We start from the raw sequence: 18,324 nt of genomic DNA on the forward strand, positions 1-18,324 counted from the left end.
GCAAACGGGAGAGTTCCCGGCTGGGAGAGGCCCCACTCAGAGGGAGTTGCTGGCCCAGGAGAGCTCCAAGGGGCTCCATTTGCAGCGCTGTTTGTAGGGCCCCAAGAGAGGGGCTTCAGTCCCAGCAATGATTCCTCCTGGCCGCACTTGGCATCAACAGCTTTCTTTGGCAGTGTGAGAACAGGGATGTTGTGCCACTGAGGGAACAAAACCAGTTCCCAGGGCTGCTCCTTCAGAAACCAGGAGCTGGTTGGGCAGCAGCAGTGCCTGGGGCAGACAGTGTTTGTGCTGAGCTGCAGAGGAGCTGAGCCCAGGGGCTGTTGACCAAGGCCAAGGCCCAAGGAGCATTTCTCAGCTGGCAGGGCGGCCTGAGGGCGGCAGCAGCGCCCGGGCCAGGCGGGGCTCCACGGCGCCGGGCCCGGATGGCGCTGCCGGGGCAGCGGGCGGGGCTGGGGCCGAGCTGCGGCGTGCCGGGGAGGGAGCCCGGCCTCGGGGCTCACCCATGAACCTGATGGCCGCCTCTCGCAGGGGCTCCTGTGGGCTCTCCAGGTAGCGCAGGGCCCGGCGCAGCTGCTCGGCCGCTCGGCTCGTGTCCTCTGCCAGCTGCAGAGAGCGGCAGCAGAGAAGGCTTGGCGCGGGCTCAGCCCCTGTGGCGGGCGCTCCCTGCACCCAGCCCCGGCCTCCCCTGCCCGCACAGCCCTGAGGCGCGGCCAGCAGCCGCTGGCGCCGGGCTCCGCAGGGGGCAGAGGGCCGGCTGCTGCCTGGGGAGCCGCGGGGCCGCCCCGCAGCCCCGCCGCGCCGGGGCTCCATGGGCACCCGGCTCGGGCCCACAGCAGCCTGGAGAAGAGCCCGCGCCGCCTCTGGCAAGGGAGCAGCGTGTGGGGTGCAGGCTGGCAACCCTGTGTACAGCACTTGACATGGACTGACTCCAGACTTCAGACCTTACAGAACATGGTTTCACAGTTCCATTCACACAACAACAGATCTCTAGAGCTTTGGGCAATCACACAGCAGGTTCTTGTTTCCATGTGGCAGGATGGTAGAAGTGCTGCCACCTCCTTCGAAGCATCTGCTTCAGAAGCTGCTTGGAGCAGGGCCACAAGAACAGCCATTCATAGTCCATGCACACACGCACGCCTCACATAGCTCAGCAGAGGAAAGACAGGAGGGGTCTTTGTTTGATGTATTCCAGTGAAGGTTTATTGCATCCACCATGCCAAAGGGATCAGGGACAAAGGCCTGGCCATGGGGTCTGCACAAGGTTAAGTAGGGGTCAGTGGGACACGGGGGCAGCACCAAGGGCAGGGCAAAGGGCACTGGCCTACAGGGAAGACGGGGCTGGCCACCAGCGGTACCACAATCAGTGAGGAAACAGGGAAAGGAAAACCAGGACACTTTGGAACATGTAGGGAAAGGAACTGGGGTGGATCATTGTGTTGCAAGGCTCCATGGGGAAGTTTTCTCTTTCAGCCTAGGTGGAGACTCTGGTATATTCTTCCAAGGCAAGGCCCTTGGGATTGCTCTGAAGGGTTCAAAGGATCCCAAAGGTTTTATATAGGAAGGAATGAACAAAAAGCACAGTTTTCACATCCAAGGCAGAGAAATGATTAAGGGAAAAATAATTTCCAGCAAGGAACCTTATCTCAAGAATGTATGATGCAAGCTAACTGCCATGTGAATGAGTGAAAGCCTGGCTCCTGTTCAGGAGGAAATATTTCCCCATGTAAACAAATAGCACTGCTACTGTTAGTGCTGGATCCCCCAGGATGGTGTCATGCACAGCATACAGTACAGCTGGGTCATGAGATGCAGGGAGAAAAGAGCAGCAACCTCTCTGAATGTATCATAAGGATATAAAGGCAGCAGGGAGCATCCAAAGAGGGGAATGAAGATGATGAGGGGACAGGAGGGGAAGCGGTATGAGGAACAGCTGAGGTCAACTGGCTTGTTCAGCTTGGAGAGAAGGAGGAGGAGAGAGAGAGAGAGGAGGTCTCAGCATTGTGGAGGATTTTGTGAACAGCTGGCTAGCTGACAAAGGTCACACTGACATAATACCGTTAGTTAAAGAAGAAGGAGATAGGTATAGGAGCCAGCAGTCAGTGTCTAAATCAGGCAAGGGCACTGTGCCCTTGGTCTACATCAGGATGGGGGAGAGGGTCATTAGTTAGAAATATGAAGAAAAGATGAGAACAGCTGCAACATAGTAGTCACAAGAATGCTAAAGTAGGCATAGTTAGCTGATGAGTAACTAACCAATAATGAGCTCGCCTTTTGCAATATTAGCCTCATTAACACCAATATAAATGTATGTGCCTATCAATAAAGTTCTGAGATTTGCTGATCACTCATATTCCATGCCGCATTTCTTCTGCCGATCTCAACAAATGGTGACCCCAGATGTGATACCAGTAATGGCAACCATGGTGGGTCAGTGAACGAGTTTGAGTCCTATAGCAGCAAGGATGGCGAATAATCACCCCTGCGAAAGCGAAAGGTGCCGCGCCCTGGGTGACCTTATAGAAGAGCCCGGCCGATACGTGCTGCCGAGACCTTGAAGGGCTGCAAGAGCATTGACGTTCTCAAAAATGGAAATGGAAAGGCAAGCAGCATATGATTTATTTAATTGCTTTTTAAAAAAGCGTCAGGTTAAGGACATAGACTTGCAGAATGAGCTCCCACAGTTGTTAACTCACGGGTATGCACAAGGGTTTTTTCAAAATCCCCATACAGTGCATGAATTAACAGAATGGTGTAAGCTTGGTGACAAGCTGTGGGAGGCAGCTATAGATGAGGATAAAACTGCAAGGAAGTTAGGAAAGCTATGGTGAGTCGTGCACAATGAGTTATTACAACATCAGGTAGAAAAGAAAGCTGCGCAGCAAGCTAGCGTAGCATATGATAAGAATAAGAGTCGTGGGGACTGCTCCGACTGTCCGTTACCCCCTACCACATCTACAGTCATTTTGCCACCAACAGCGGCTCCTTCTTCAAGCAGCAGCTCACCCCCACGGGTGCTGTAACAGCACCGTCCGCACCGCCTGTGCCATGGCCAGACCCTCCGTCTCCTCCTCCTTGTAATGAGCCGATCCCTGGGGCAAAAAGTGACCTAGCAGGGGCCATTGCAAGGGAACGAAGGAAAGCATGGGTGGCGGTAGCAAAAGAGATCATGGATTCGGGGGATAGTGGAGCTATAGCTGCAGCAATGGAGGTTGCTTGTCCAGCGGTATTTTTGCCTTTGGTGGAGGGTGGGTATGAAGCCACAATTACAGCGTTGGACTGGAAGCTGCTGTCACAATTACGGTCCACAGTTAGTCAGTTTGGGGTGACCGGTGAGCCCACAAAGCAGATGCTTGATTATATCTGGGGGAGTCAGGTATTACTGGCAGCTGATTGCAAAGGAGTAGCGAAGCTTATCTTCACTCAGCATCAGCAGCTCTTGTTTAATGCACACTGGCACGCACTTTGCCAGGAATGTGTAGCGACACAACGGCAGCAAGGCGACCCGTTACACGGAATAACCCTGGATGAGCTAATGGGTTCAGGACCTTTTCTTCGTGCAGAAGCGCAAGCGTTAATTGGTCCTGAAAAATGTCGGGAGGCTATGCGCTTAGTACGGCTGGCCATAGACAGGATAAAAGAGCCAGGCGGGGTCCCCTCTTATATGGGAATAAAGTAAGGAAGAGATGAATCATTTGGATCTTTTATAGATAAGGCAGCCGCTGCTATCGAATGGGCGGGAATCCCCGACTTTATGACAGGTGCTTTACTGCAACAATGTGCACTCCAGATTAGTAACCAGGCTACGAGGAACGTATTAAATACCCTAGGAGCTAATTGGTCTATAGAAGAAGCGTTACAACAATTGGCAAATATGCCCATAGGGAATCAAGCGATGTTAGTAGAAGCTATTAAGGAGTTAGGAGTAGGATTACAAAAACAAGTGGCAGCTTCAGAGTCAGGTATTAGCTGCTCTTGCACCCCTACAAGCGGCGGCAACAAATAAGCCACGGGCTCCATCTCTTGGCCAATTTAAATGTTACCGGTGCGGAGGCATGGGGCATACACGACGGGCCTGTCAGACAGCTAGCGTCTGGTGCCAGAGTTGTCGCTCGGATACCCACAGCACCGGAGCTTGCCGACACCGCTCGGGAAACATAAAGACGAGCGCGTTCAACAGCCGCCGCGCCCAGACACAAGTAGCCGCTGTCAACACCTCAGCCCAGCTGCACTCCAGCCAGCCAGTGCCGGGAGCCTCGGGCTGGACGTGGCAGCCTCAGTAGCGGTAACACTGATGACCACCCAACCGGAAAAGGTGCCGACTGGAATAAAGGAACCAATCATCATTGATGGACAAGCTATGGGAGCTTTGCTTCTGGGACAATCATCGGCCACCATGACGGGATTATTTGTTTTAACTGGAGTAATAGATGCTGATTATACGGGGGAAATTTGTGTCACGGTACATATTCCTTTTCCACCGATACGAATTGAGAAAGGGCAGAGGATAGCCCAATTGGTTCCAGTGGAGCAGATTGCTAAAACATTGCCCCCTCGTCAATTAATGTTGAGGGGAGAACGAGGCTTTGGTTCCACTGGAGGACTGTAGCAGGCACAGGGCCTGCACGGCCTCCTTGGCGATCAGAAGCCTGAGAGCGAGGAAATGCCAAAGTCAGCATGACTAAGGCTTTAGAAGCCCTTCTCATCCGTCTATCGGACCCTGCTATCTCCCTGTAAGCCCATAGGTCACCTTCCCCTGACCCTTACTATTGGACAGTTTTCAAAACCCCTGTAGGGTATAAAAACCCCTAACTCTGCCCGGTTCGGGAGAGAAGAGCTGTCACTGGACCCTTCGCGGAGACCCGAATAAAAGAACCCTGCGGAACCCAAACAGCGCTTCTCCCTCTCTCTCTGGGTCTGCTGCGCGGCACCTGGGGCGGCAGCACGGGCAAGCTGAAAGAGCTGAAATCACAAAAGAGCTGACTGCAAATCACTATAGCTTGCCTAGGTTGCCTGAGCCCCCCCTGCTGAGCTATCCTGGCCGGCCGGCAATCCCTGCTGGGCTTCTGCCCTGAGGGTAATAGCCTGGCCATAGCCATGGTTGTGAAGAATTTGAGGGCATGTGTTGCATGAACCTCTCTGACCATTCGCAGTCCATCCATTCCCAGCTCTCTGAGTTGCGAAGGTAACTGGAAACTTACAGGTAGAATCGGGCTCCGGTATTGATGAATGGCTCAAATCTTTAGGCTTGGGATCATGGTTGCACTCTATTGTTAGAGTCATCATTATAGTAGGCATTATAGCTTTGTTAGTAGTGTTAGTTTTGCCTTGTTTTTGCATGTGCTTACAGAACATGGTTCAAAGAATGATACTTGCTGCATCTAATCAGACTACGCTTGTGCAACAGAAAAAGAGGGGAAGTGTGGAGGATTTTGTGAACAGCTGGCTAGCTGACAAAGGTCACACTGATATAATACCGTTAGTTCAGCAAGAAGGAGATGGGTATAGGAGCCAACAGTCAGTGTCTAAACCAGGCAAGGGCACTGTGCCCTTGGTGCAACATCAGGATGGGGAAGAGGATCGTTAGGTAGAAATATGAAGAAAAGATGAGAACAGCTGCAATATAGTAGTCACAAGAATGCTAAGGTAGGTGTAGTTAGCTGATAAGTAACTAACCAATAATGAGCTCGCCCTTTGCAATATGTATTAGCCTCATTAACACCAATATAAATGTATGTGCCTATCAATAAAATTCTGAGATTTGCTGATCACTCATATTGAGCGCCTCATTTCTTCCGCCGATACCACAGAAGCTTGATATATTGCGATGCCTGAACTTCCCTGTTTGTGGCTCCCCAGTGCCGTGCTTAGCAGGCACCCAGTTGTGTTTGGACATGAGCTACCACTGCCAGACACGCAGCAGCTGGAGCGTTGAACATCAAAGACTGAGCGGACATTTTTCCCAGAACACAAGGAAACATGGCAGTGCCTCTGTATAATCTGACTGTCCTCTGAAATTCAGCAGCTGGTGGTGTTCAGGTGCTGCTGCTGCTGTTATAGATACACAGTACAATACTGGCCTTTTCAAATGTTGAAATTGATTCTATATGTGTGGTGTTAAAAGAACTTTGCTATAAAGATCTCGTTTTCATTTCTGTTGTTAACTAAAACTTAGAAACAACTGATGAAGTATGCTTGTGTTAAAATGCCTGCTTGGATGGGATACCATCCCATGAACATGTGATGAGGACACCTGTGACAGATATGCCAACTATCAGCACTCACGGTCTGAAGAAAATGTGGACCAAAGCCTGTCACGGTTGAGTCAGGAACGGAAGTGAAGTGACACATTAACTCTCTTCAGCAGGTTAATGCCAAGTTTATTAGAAAGCCATTCCTTTTTATGCACCGTTCCGATACAGGTGGAACTGACTGCTCATTTAATCAACACCCCCCCCACCACTGGCTAATTAAGAAGATGCCCTTTGGTAAACATCTTCTGAGAAAACAACTGTTCAAAACACCAGCCACAAGATTGTTTTCATTCTTTCTCTCAGCCTTCTCAAAACTCCCCAGAACAATTCCTGGGAAAGTTTATGTGGCCTTCTCTCTCTGAGCAGGCTGTCAGTATCCACAAAAGCCTGTAAATAGAGGTGATGATAAGAATGGACTAAAAGCACAAACAAGGAATACGCATGCTCTAAAAAGGCAGACGTGAGGAGGAGCCATGCTAAAAAGTTCTTGAAACATGGAAAGGGGTTTGGAGAAAAGTTCAACATGCACAATTGTTTGTGAATATGTAACAGGCAGATGCAATAGAAATGGAATATAAAGAGTGTTTTCAAACTAGCTGGGATAGTCTAGGCTGAATGGCAAAAGGCATCCAGTCAAAAATATTTGCTTTATTGTCTCTGTCTCCTATTGTACTTTATTACACCTTCTAAATTTTTTAGAGGAGAGTGAACCTTGTTTTTCACACTGCAATCCAATCTATGAAACAAATCATGAGTGACAGTATCTGCCTTCGCACAGACACCAAGTGTTGCATCAGTGCTCCAGGTGCAGCTGCCAACAGCCCCTGCAGGGAGGAGCACAGCCCCCAGTGCACGTGGGCTTTGGCTCCCTGTGGCACAGAAGCCCCCTGGGGCACAGGTCTCTGGGGCAGGAGAGGGGCAGCAGCGCTGCCAGGGCTCGGGGGGTGGCAGCTCTGCTTGGGCGGGGACTCTGCCACACCTGCTGATGGCAGCGCTGCCCGGGCCCCAGGGCTCAGAGCAGCATTGGTGCCCTGGCCCACACGTTCCCTGTGCCTGTCACAGCCGCGGCTTTAGGATGGCCAGCAGCCGGGACGTGTCCCAAGGAGGCCGTGCCAGCTTCCCTGGAAGGCCCCGTGCCCTTGCCAGCGCGTCTGCCTCAGCAGCCCTGGGGGCTCCTTCTGCTGCCCTGAGCCCGCAGAGCAGGGCAGCATTTGCTGATGGGCTGAGCCCTTCCTAAAGATCCTGTCGGGCTGCCTTAGACACTTGGGGCCAGGGATTCCTTCCAACCGGGGCCACTTTGGGTGGGCTGGGGGCGGCCCCAGGGCAGGTGGCAGTGTGTGCAAAGGCCCTTTGTGACACGCTGCAGCATGGTCACCGTGGCATGGAATGGAGGAGTGTGTCCTTTGTGACACGTGGTGACATAGGAGCTGGTGGTGACAAGAACACTCCACAGCACTCGGAGCAGGAGCCGGGACAGGACAGGACAGAGCGGTGTGGTGAGGAGCCCCCGCACAGCGCACTCGTTCCTGTCTGACCCGGAGTTTTTCTGAGGTGTTGTTCCTGCAGCTGACCTCGAGGCCAGACTGTGGGACTTGCTGACCTAAGTCATTTACCAGGAATCTCCTGTCATTGTGGCAGGAGCCCCCAAGAGCAGAGTGCAGGACTTGCTGTCCTGCAGCTATCCTGAGACCTCTCTGTCTCAGAAAACTTCAAGGCACAACTGAAATTGCTGACTTGGCAATATCCTGAGGCATCTCTCTAGAAGGTGCCTTCAAGGCTGGAAGGTAGAATGGCAGGCAGATTTTTCAGCCTGTTCAAATGCTTCCGGGGGAAAACTAAGAAAGGCCCTGGAGCTGCTTCAGGAGGGCAGCCTGAAGGGCCAGAGCAGATCCAGACACTGCAGGATGGTGAGTGGAAGAGCTGGGCCAAATGGGTTGATGGCTGCAGCCAGCCTGGCCCCGTCCCATCCCATCCCATCCCATCCCATCCCATCCCATCCCATCCCATCCCATCCCGTCCCGTCCCGTCCCATCCCGTCCCGTCCCGTCCTGTCCCGTCCCGTCCCGTCCTGTTCCGTCTCGTCCCGTCCCGTCCCGTCTCGTCCCGTCCTGTCCCGTCCCGTCCCATCCCATCCCATCCCATCCCATCCCATCCCATCCCATCCCGTCCCGTCCCGTCCTGTCCCATCCCATCCCATCCCCTGGGGACATGCCCATGGACAGGTTGGAAGAGGGCCCAGGCACACACCCCGCAGTGGCCGTGCTCCATCCCCCTGGGGCATCCCGGGGCTGTCCCTGCCTGGGGAGCGCAGGGCTGGGCTGTGTTCTCCGGCCTCTCCCGCAGCCCCTCAGCTCTGGCTGTGCTCGCTCTTTGCCAGATGCAGCCGTGGAGCGCACACAAGAGCAGCAATCCAGCCGTGGCCGCTTCCGCAGAACAGCGCAGGTACCTGCAGCCATGCCCACCTGGGCTGGGCCTGCTGTCCCTGCTCAGCCGAGCACTACGCTTGGAGCATCCCTGGCTTCCCTGTCCTTTATTCTTTGGCAGATGTTCCAAAAATTCCCGCGCATTCGCCGTAGAGAGACCAACACCACAGCAGCTGAGGGCCCAGCTGAGCCTGACTCGGGGCTGACCCAGCTCCAGGCAGAGCCTGATGTCAGCCCAGATTCGGCTGGGCTCTCACAAGACTTGGACACCTCAGGGACTGAAACGTGGGCACAGGATCTTCCCACATCAGTGACTGAGGATGCAGTCATAACAAACACTGACAATGAAGAGACTGAGGCCTTGAAAAATACTGGTGCCATGCCCACTCCCCTTGTGGTTTGTGCTTCCACTGTGGATTTTTTCCTGGAGAGTGCTGTTCCTTATCAGCAGCAGGTAAGCAGCCTGGGGCCAGGACTGGAGGCCTCCCAGGAACGTGTGTCCCCTCAAGCCTCGGTCACTGGGCCCCCTCAGCCTTTGAGGCCAGCACAGTGTGGTGGGAAGGGAGGCACTTCTTGGGGGGAACCTGGGGAAGTTGCTCCCGTAGACAGCGCTCCAAGTCGTCCCCATGCCTCCTCCAGGTGCCAGCCATGGTGAAGAACATCCACCAGAGTCTCATGTCCCATGTCACTGTGGATGCCAGGCTGCAAAGTGACATTGTGAGGCTGGCTGAGGAACACCCTGCTGACGTGGCGCTGACCCTCCTGCACTGTGCCCCAACGTGTGACAGGTACGGGGCCCACGTGCCTTGAGAGCTCAGGGCTCACCAGCCTTTAGGGCCCGTGGCCCATCACAGCCTGTCCAATGGGCTCTGCCAGACAGGCAGAGAGCTCCAGGACCCTCGGGCCCCTCTCTTTGCCCAGCCTGCTGCCAATGCTCCCTCCCTGCCCTTCAGGGCACCGGGGCTCTGTCACCTGTGCCCCCACAGCTGCACAGGGCATGGTACTGTGACTGAGACACCCCTGACACAGAGCTCTGATCCCACAGAGCTGCTGCAATGATGTGGAGAGCCATAGGCTCATCAGGACCCACAATGGAGAAGGTGCTAACAACAGTGCTCTTTGTGATGGAGGATTGGCCTCTGCACAGCACATGCACCTCCGATGGGGACAACAAGGACGTTTTTGCCCTGGCTGTGAGTTTCTGGAACTGGCCTTTGCTTGCCACCCGGTTGCCTCTCCAGCAGCTCTCCATCCTCTCCCTGCCTCAGTCGCTGGGATGAAACTTGGGCTAGGGGCAGACTCAGGGAACACCAGGCCCACTGCTCCCCCTGCATCTGCCCTTGGGCCCTGACCCATGGACACCAGGGCACTGAGTGCTGTCTTGGGCTGCTTCTTCTGCAGGCAGCTCTGGTGATCTGGGTCATTGTGCCTAAATGCCACGAGGCCATGATCCTTTATTCCTCCCGCCTGTTTGTGGCTCTGCTCTTCCATGTTGTCATCACCACACAGCAGATGCCACCAGAGGAAGTTGAAAAGTTCTGGAGAGCATGCCAGGAGGAACACCGCCTTCCCAGCAAGCCCAGCAGGTCCCAGTCCTCCTGTCCTTCCCCTGCCCTTGTGGCCAGTGCCAGTGCTCCCAGTGTGACCTGGCTTTGCTCTGCACACAGGTTTGCAGTGCAGGCCATGAAGGCTCTGCTCTGCCGACTGGAGTGTGACAATGAGGTGATGGCTATGGAGCGCAAGCGTGGCTGGGACACGCTGCTGTGTGCTCACACCCAGCACTATGCCGTGGGTCTGCTGGCCAGGTGAGACCCCCTTCTCCTCCACACTGCCCCCAGCATTTGTGCCCTGTGCCCGGGTGCCCCACACAGTCCCTGTGGTCATGGGCCAGAGGGCCTTGTCACCGAGGGACGGCCAAGGAGACTGGAAAAGGCTGGGAGAGGAGGGTGCCCAGAAGGGGCCACCTCCCACAGCGCTCACATCCTCTCCAGGGATGCTGGGCAAAGACCAGACCTCTGTGAGTCAGTCCTGGGTGAGGTTTGGTCCCCCCACCTCAGGCTCTTGGTGTCTTTTTTCCCCTTGCAGAGAGATGCGGCGTGTCTCCCTCTCCTTGTGTTCTGGGATTGCTCTCCGCCTGCTTGGGCTGCTCAGCAGGGAGGAGCCACACTGGGATCTGCCCGGCCTGGCATTCATTGTGGAGGTGAGCCTGAAGGCCAGCGCTGTGTGGCTGAGCTGCCTCCCAGCTCTCTGCCCTCTCGTAGCCGCAGCTGCCCGGGACGGTGCCCATGCCCTGTGCTGCTGCCTGGGCCCAGCCCTGTGCGGTTCCGGGCTCCTGCTGGCCGGGTGCCCTGTCACTGCCCTGTGCCTTTCAGGTCCTCCAGTGCCTGGACTTGAGGGAATGTGCTGACAGCATCCTGGAGATCATGTCAAGACACCTGAGGAACGAGTGCAGGGAGAGGCGTCGCCTGGCGCTCAGAGGCCTCGTGGTGCTCAGCAAGGATCCCTCAATGGTGAGAAGGGGCAGCGGCTGAAGCTGCGCTGGGGAAAGCAGCCCCATGGGCTGGCAGGGCTGAGGCAGCTGAGGCAGCTGCTCCCAGCTCTCCCGCCTCACCTGCCCCACTGCTTTGGGGCAGGCCTTTGGCCTGTGGGCCCTGCAGCAGCAGGCTGGGGTTGCAGTGCCAGGGCGGTGCTGGTGCTGCAGCCGTCCATGGCTTCCCAGCACAGCCTTGTGTTCCACACAGGCCAGGAGAATGGGCACTCTGTCTCCAAGCCTTCTGGAGCTGCTGGGTGATGCAGACGGAGAGCTGGTCGGCATGACGCTCTCTGTGTTCACTAATTTGCGCAAGCGCAGAGGCATGCTGGTATCCAGCACCACTGCCCCGAAGCTGGCTGAGGCTCTCCTGCTGCTCTTCGACCACGTAAGGCTTTGTATCCCCAGCCTCGGGGACTGGGTGCTGCCCAGAAACTTTGTGCCCCATGGATTTTTGTACTCTTCAGGTGGGCCTGGAGTAGATGTTGCTGAGTTTTTTTTCTTTCATTCAGGACAACAGCCACGTGCAGCTGCTCTCCCTTGACCTCTTCTTCAATGTGATGGATTTGGTAGCAGATGAGGAAAAAAAGCCCCTGAAGTCAGTGGTGTGCCAGAGCCTTCCTGCACTCTTCTTCCACTGTCATGATGAGAATCAGCGTGTGGCAGAGGTGAGGACTCATGGGCTGCTGCTGTCCCCCTGGCCGGGGGCTGGGCTGCCGACTGCCCTGGTCACATCCCGAGCTGCAGCCTCCTCCAGGCTGTGGCACAGGGATGTGAGTCCTGTGCACTGGGCTGTGGGGCTATCTCTGGGTCTCTGCTGCTCTCCAGGCTTCTTGGGAAACACTGCATTGTGCGGCTGGGTTCCTGAAGAGGAGGGATCTCAAAGAGCTGGTGGAGACAGAGAAGCTGTTGGCATTTGCCGAGGTTATGGTAAGAACTGCCTTAAGAACCAGCGAGGCTGCAGGGCGGCCCCGCGGCTCCCCGGGCAGCAGCCGGCCCTCTGCCCCCTGCGGAGCCCGGCGCCAGCGGCTGCTGGCCGCGCCTCAGGGCTGTGCGGGCAGGGGAGGCCGGGGCTGGGCGCAGGGAGCGCCCGCCACAGGGGCTGAGCCCGCGCCAAGCCTTCCCTGCTGCCGCTCTCTGCAGCTGGCAGAGGACACGAGCCGAGCGGCCGAGCAGCTGCCCCGGGCCCTGCGCTACCTGGAGAGCCCCCAGGAGCCCCTGCGAGAGGCGGCCATCAGATTCATGGGTGAGCCACGAGGCCGGGCTCCCTCCCCGGCCCGCCGCAGCTCGGCCCCAGCCCCGCCCGCTGCCCCGGCAGCGCCATCCGGGCCCGGCGCCGTGGAGCCCCGCCTGGCCCGGGCGCTGCTGCCGCCCTCTGGCAGCCGTGCCCTTGGGCGGCAGCGTGCGGCAAGGGCCCGGGCTGAGCCCTGCCGGGCCAGCAGGGCGTGTGGCCGCAGCGCTGGCAGCGCCGCTGGCAGGGAGCTGTGCCGCTGCCGCCGTGACAGGCTCTGTGTTCACAGGGGTGGCCGGCCGGCACCTGAGGGGGCAGCCAGGAGAGCTCCAGCTGATCTGCAGTGGTGAGTGAGGGCAGCAGGCTGACAGCGGGGGCTGGCATGGGAAGCTGCCATCCCTGTCCCAGCTGTGGAGTGCTCTGCTCCCCTGGGCTGAACTCATATAGGTTTCAGGGCCATGTGGGGCATTCCTGGCCTGCTGCTTTGGTTTGATCCCCTTGGTCCCTGCTCCCTCCTGGCCATGGCAAGAGCCGGCTGGGATGGCCCTGGCAGGGGGCTCTTCTCGTCTCCCTGCAGATCCGGGATCTGACCGTGGCTCTGTTCCTCTCTCATGCAGCCCTTGAACACCTGACGGAGGATATGAGCAGTTCCGTGTCAGAGGTGGCACTTCAAACACTGCATATCCTCCGGGCAATTCAGCGTGGGCACTATTCCATCTTCCAGACGCAGCAAGATCAGCTGCGCAGGGCATGGAAGAGTCGGCCTCGTCTGTCAGGGCTCGGCTGGCTGCATTGCCAGAGCTCTGAGGAGAACTGATGGGCAAGGCACTCTTGGTGGGGGCAACCTAAGGCAGTGGGAATTTTCCTTTATCTTTTAAGATTTTTGTTTTTTTTTTTCCTCATTTGAATTTCTGTAAATATAGAATGTGTTATAATACACAGACTCCCAGGAGCTTTTCTTTGCTGCCCAGGATCTGGAGGGCAAGAGAGAAGAAATGGTGAAAAAGGTGCTTGTGCTCAGCAGCAGAGCAAGCTCAGGGGTCCCTGAAGGGGGAAAATGGTGCTTGCACTCAGCCAGCTGCCCAGGCGTGCAGTGCTGCAGGGACAATGGCCAGAAGCCCCTTGGCCTGTGGTGGTTCTGCTGAAGCCTTTGTGCTGCCGACAGAGCGGGTGGGCAGGGCCGGAGCTGCGGGGATCCCTGCTGGAGCGGTGCCTGGAGATGGCCACAAGGCCTGTGGCAGGCAGGAAGCGCCATCCGTGTCCTCCTGGCCGTGTGCTGCTGGCTGCATTGCTGAGGGCTCCCAGGTGCCTCTGGCTGGGGCTCCTCTGGAGCTCCTGTGGGGCTGCGGCGCTGCTGCCGGGCAGCTTGGCCGCGCTGGGGGAGAGCCTGAGGGGCTGGGGCACTGGGAAGCCCTGAGCAATTGTGTGTCAGAGGCCATGAGCAGCCCCCTGGCAGCCGCCTTTGCAGAGTGGACTTACAAGACACATCCTGGGCACTCTGTCCTTGGAAACCAAAATGCAGGGAGTTCTCAGACCTTTGGTCTTGTAAGCAAAGCTTAGAATTAAACAGAGGATTTGATCTGAGACCTTGGAAAGGGCTTCCAAATTTAGGTGCTAGAAGCGAGAATGTGGATTTAGAGTTCATAACAGAGACACGTGAAGCTAACTGGAGGAAAGATTAGAGATTTAGAGTTTAAGATATAGAAAAAATAAAAGTAGTTAAAAAGTAGTTAAAAAACGAAACAAGAAATGGAGAATGCAGTGCTGTAGGTTTGTGACAATAACATGATTGCCTAAGGAAGCTTACAATGTAGCATGAGTCTCTAAAGCGAAATGTTAAAGGATTGGGTCAAAAACATACTTATCCTTGTTGGCAGTGTTTTATTGGCCAATAAATCCTTAAAAGGTCTTGTAACTAGAAGTCTTGTGACCTTGTGAGCCATACAGTGGAAATGTGAGCCAAACTCACCCTTCCTGTCTGTGCCAAAGATAAGAAAAAGAAATGGCATCATCCAAAAAACTCAGAGGTCGGGTTTCTAACTCGTTCCAAACTCCTTCAAATCCCCCTAAGTGTGATTTAGCTGCAAATAGATGACAAGGACTCTTAATGCTGGCTGTTTGACTCCAAACCAGCTGCTTTAGAAACTGTCACATAACCCTGTGTAATTATGTGGCAGAAATGTATCATTTTAAGAAACTTTCCCAACTGACTTGATTAGAGGTTTGTTTGTAGGGTATTTTAAGGGAAGCCATCACAGCAGAGGTCTGGCCTTTGGCTGAGCTGTGTCCCCTGCTGGTTGTGAAGTGTGCCATCAGCTCCAGGTGTTTCTGGGCTAAAAATATAATCAAGTCACTTGGACTTGCTCTTTTTGGCCTATAAAAGGTGGACTGACTTTTGGGGCAAATTTGGAGACCTCAGCTATGGGTGGATGGACCACGTAGGATTTTCCCAATTGCTGGGAATGGTTCTCCAGGTCCTTGGCACAAAACAGGGCCCCCCAGCAACTGTGGATCTGCAGAATGATAAACAATTCAGGCAATTGGTGATGCATCTTTCTAAATCGCTCTCCTTTCTCTCTTACAGTACTGATTGAGGTGCACTGCCTTGCTTGTTTTTGCTCCTCACTAAAACCAAGTGCACATTTTTATTGAATGTGTCTTCTTTCACTGTTGTTCCTTAATATTCACAGTAAAATAAGAACATGATTTCCAGTGAGGTGTCTTTTAAATGGCCTCTGTCAATTGGCAGAACAACAGGAGGCTCCTGAGGGGCTGGAGCACTGGGAAGCCCTGAGGAATTGGGTGTCAGAGGCCACAAGCAGCCCCCAGGCAGCCGCCTTGTTCCTGGCACCCGGCTGCTCTGGCGCTTCCCCACAGCGTCTGCCAGGCCTGCGGCAGAAGACCTCGAGGCCAGGCCTCAGCAGGAGGCTGGGGACAGCCCTGAGGTGCCCAGGCTGGGCTGGCTGGGGACAGGGAGGGCAAAGTTTCCTGCTGGGGCAAGGGACGAGGTGGTGGGAAGGCAGATAACCTGAGATTTTACCCTCCAAGTGTTCTTTCTTTCCCCTAATATTTATCTCAGGTTTGGTCCCATGATTATCAATGTTGCAACATATTATATGACAGTTTCACACCAACCTTCAGCCAATTACATAGAGCAAAATCATATTGACAGTAGTTCTATCCAACCACATGAATCACACGTAGCTTTGGTTAAAACAATAGTAGATTTTTCTCTCATACAATGATTCGTTTATAAAAGACAATGCATAGAGCCCCATTCATATTTAACCTTCTAAATATTTACTAAAATATACTTTTTGCAACTTAGAAAGCTAAACTACACAGCTTAATTGTTCTATTTCTCATGTCTTTGCTACTGCCGATATATCTTTTCTGCTGCTTAAGCATTTCACTCTCCTTACTGTCTGTGAGACCTTTCTTTTTCCCAGCTTTCCTAAAATCCTCTAATCCCATGGATACCCACAATTCCTCCTCTCTGTTGACTCAAAAAGAAATCTTCAAAATTGTGTTGTCCACTACTTGCTCTCCTATAACACTTTTGTTTACTATCTGCCTGAGACATGTTCTTGTGGACACTAATCATTGCTATGTTACAGCACAGCAATTTAATGCTGTGAAGGCCCAGTCAGTGAAAAGATATGAATCACGTCTGACAATAGTTATAAGTCATTGTGCCTTAACTCAAAGATTCTAGGATCTTAACTCAAAACCCTCCTCCATTTCTATACCTTCATCCATCATTTCCATGAGATTTCTAACACTTTCTGTGCTTCTACTTCCTTATATATATATATATCCATTTTAAATTTTTGTTTTCAACAAAAACAAAAACCAAAACTTTTGCCAAAATCAGCTCTACAAAACAAATATTTGACATACAATTGACACACTTATAAATAACATTAACACAAAATCAGAGTTTGCAGGTTCCACCGATGCACAAGGAATGTCAGGCATGATCCGGGATCCCTCTGCTCGGCTCACGTCGGCGTACTTGCTTCCTCGGTTCTGGACTCGTCAGCACGTTCTGGGGTGTGATACAGTTTGACGTTTTTGGCTGGGACCCACCTAATTCCTGCACCTGTAGAGACAGAAGCATACCCTTTGCCCCAGGTTATGAATCGGAAAGGACCTTCAACTTGTCCAGACTCAGGGTTTCTAATTAAAACAGGTATATTTTCTTTCAGTTTTGCCTGAGTGTTATTTGAAAAATGCCTAAGAATCGGTGGATCAGGTTCTGCAAAGGAACTGTTTAGGAAATTAAAAACATACAAAGCTTTGTTCAGTCTCATCTGAGGTGTGACCTCCGCTCCCCCTCTCTGTTGATCTAAAATGTGTTTTAGTGTTTGATGTGCCCTTTCAATAATTGCTTGGCTTGTGGGAGAGTGAGGAATACTAAAGATGTGACAAACACCTCATTCTTTTAGAAATGTGGTTAATTTTTGAGATATGTATGCGGGGCCATTGTCAGTTTTTACTTCTTGGGGCACAACCAATGAAGCAAAAGCTTGCAGAAAATGATGACAGGCATGATTGCCTGTTTCACCTGTGTGAAGAGAAGCAAACATTGCACCAGAGAACGTGTCTACTGAAACATGAATGTTTTTAAATTTGCCAGAGGAAGGGTATATAGTGATATCTGTTTGCCATAACTGCAAGCTTTGCAAACCTCGTAGATTAACACTCCTCTGGAAACAGGAGGTTGCACAAGCTGACAGTCAGGGCAAGTATTGATGATAGCTTTAGCTTGACTTTTGGTAATTCGAAATATTCTCCCAAGTGCTTGTGCGTTTTGGTGAAAAAAGGCATGACTCAGTTTTGCTTGTTCAAAAATGTTTGGCAAAGTGTTTGAAATGACCATCGTCAGTTTGTCCGCTCTCGCGTTGCCTTCCACTAAAAATCCAGGAAGCGAAGAAGGAGTTTTGATGTGAGAAAGAAAATGTGGATTAGTTCTATATTGCAAAGTTGTATAAAGACATGAAAGCCAACCATATAAAGTATCATTACTAACATCTTTTAAAACTGACCTTTCTAACCTCCTAACTACATTAGCAACATAAGCAGAATGTGTCATCAAGTTAAGAGGTTGAGGAAAGAGCTGAAAAGCTCGAACCACAGCCGCAAGATCAAAAATCTGAGGCGACCCTTCTACTATTTGAATGTCTGACTCTTAAGTATTAGTTTCTTGGTTTAACCAAGTTATGACTGATTTGTGACTTTTGTTAGAGCTATCAGTGAAGAGAGCAACTGCATTTTAAGGTTCTTCACTTAGTTTAGGTTTTTCTCTAAAACTCAGTTTTGTTTGCAATAGTTTGTGAGATGGGTAGTGAACAGAACAAGCACGTGGGAAGCTTAAGAAAGCATACTGTAAATCATCAGAATTTTGCATTGCTCAATTAAGATAATCTTTTTTTAATGGCAAATAGATAACTGCAAATTCTTGGCCTGCTAAAGTTAACAGTCTGGTTCTGGCTTTAATTACAATTTGTGCAATCATTTCTAAGACTGTGAAAATTGTCTTTGGAGACTTGTAGGGAAGAAAAATCCATTCAATTATCAACAAAGGATCAGGCTCAGAAGGGTCTCACTGAAAAATGAGACCACAAAGTTGCATTTTTTCTCCTAAAACTGCAAAAAAGAAAGGTTTTTCAGGAATGCATCGATGAGCTTGTCTTCTTTGGAGAGCTTCTGTGATTTTGTTGAGAGCAGCACAAGCTTCAGGGGTTAAGGTTCTTGGAGAAGTGATGTCGCAGCAAATCGAGAAGTGGACTCAGTTCATCGCTGGTGATTCCCAAAAGAGGTCTGACCCAATTGATTTCTCCCAAGAGTTGTTGCAAGTCTTGCAGGTTGTTGACACTGGTCCGGATC

General features: G+C 52.7%; 2 protein-coding genes across 4 annotated transcripts in view; both read left to right on the forward strand.

Moving 5' to 3' along the window:
* Positions 1 to 18,324, forward strand: part of LOC135308490 (maestro heat-like repeat-containing protein family member 7) — a 166,226-nt gene that overhangs the window by 32,672 nt on the left and 115,230 nt on the right. The gene's annotated exons all lie outside the window — the stretch shown is intronic.
* The window catches only part of LOC135309327 (maestro heat-like repeat-containing protein family member 7), a 122,861-nt gene continuing 113,162 nt past the window's right edge, over positions 8,626 to 18,324 (forward strand). Inside the window, exon 1 of the mRNA XM_064435477.1 lies at positions 8,626 to 8,693. The gene's annotated coding sequence lies outside the window, so the exon portion shown is untranslated. The remainder of the gene's footprint in view (positions 8,694 to 18,324) is intronic.

The sequence above is a fragment of the Passer domesticus genome, chromosome 10 (genome assembly GCF_036417665.1).
Source record: "Passer domesticus isolate bPasDom1 chromosome 10, bPasDom1.hap1, whole genome shotgun sequence".
In the NCBI taxonomy this organism is placed as follows: Eukaryota; Metazoa; Chordata; class Aves; order Passeriformes; family Passeridae; genus Passer; species Passer domesticus.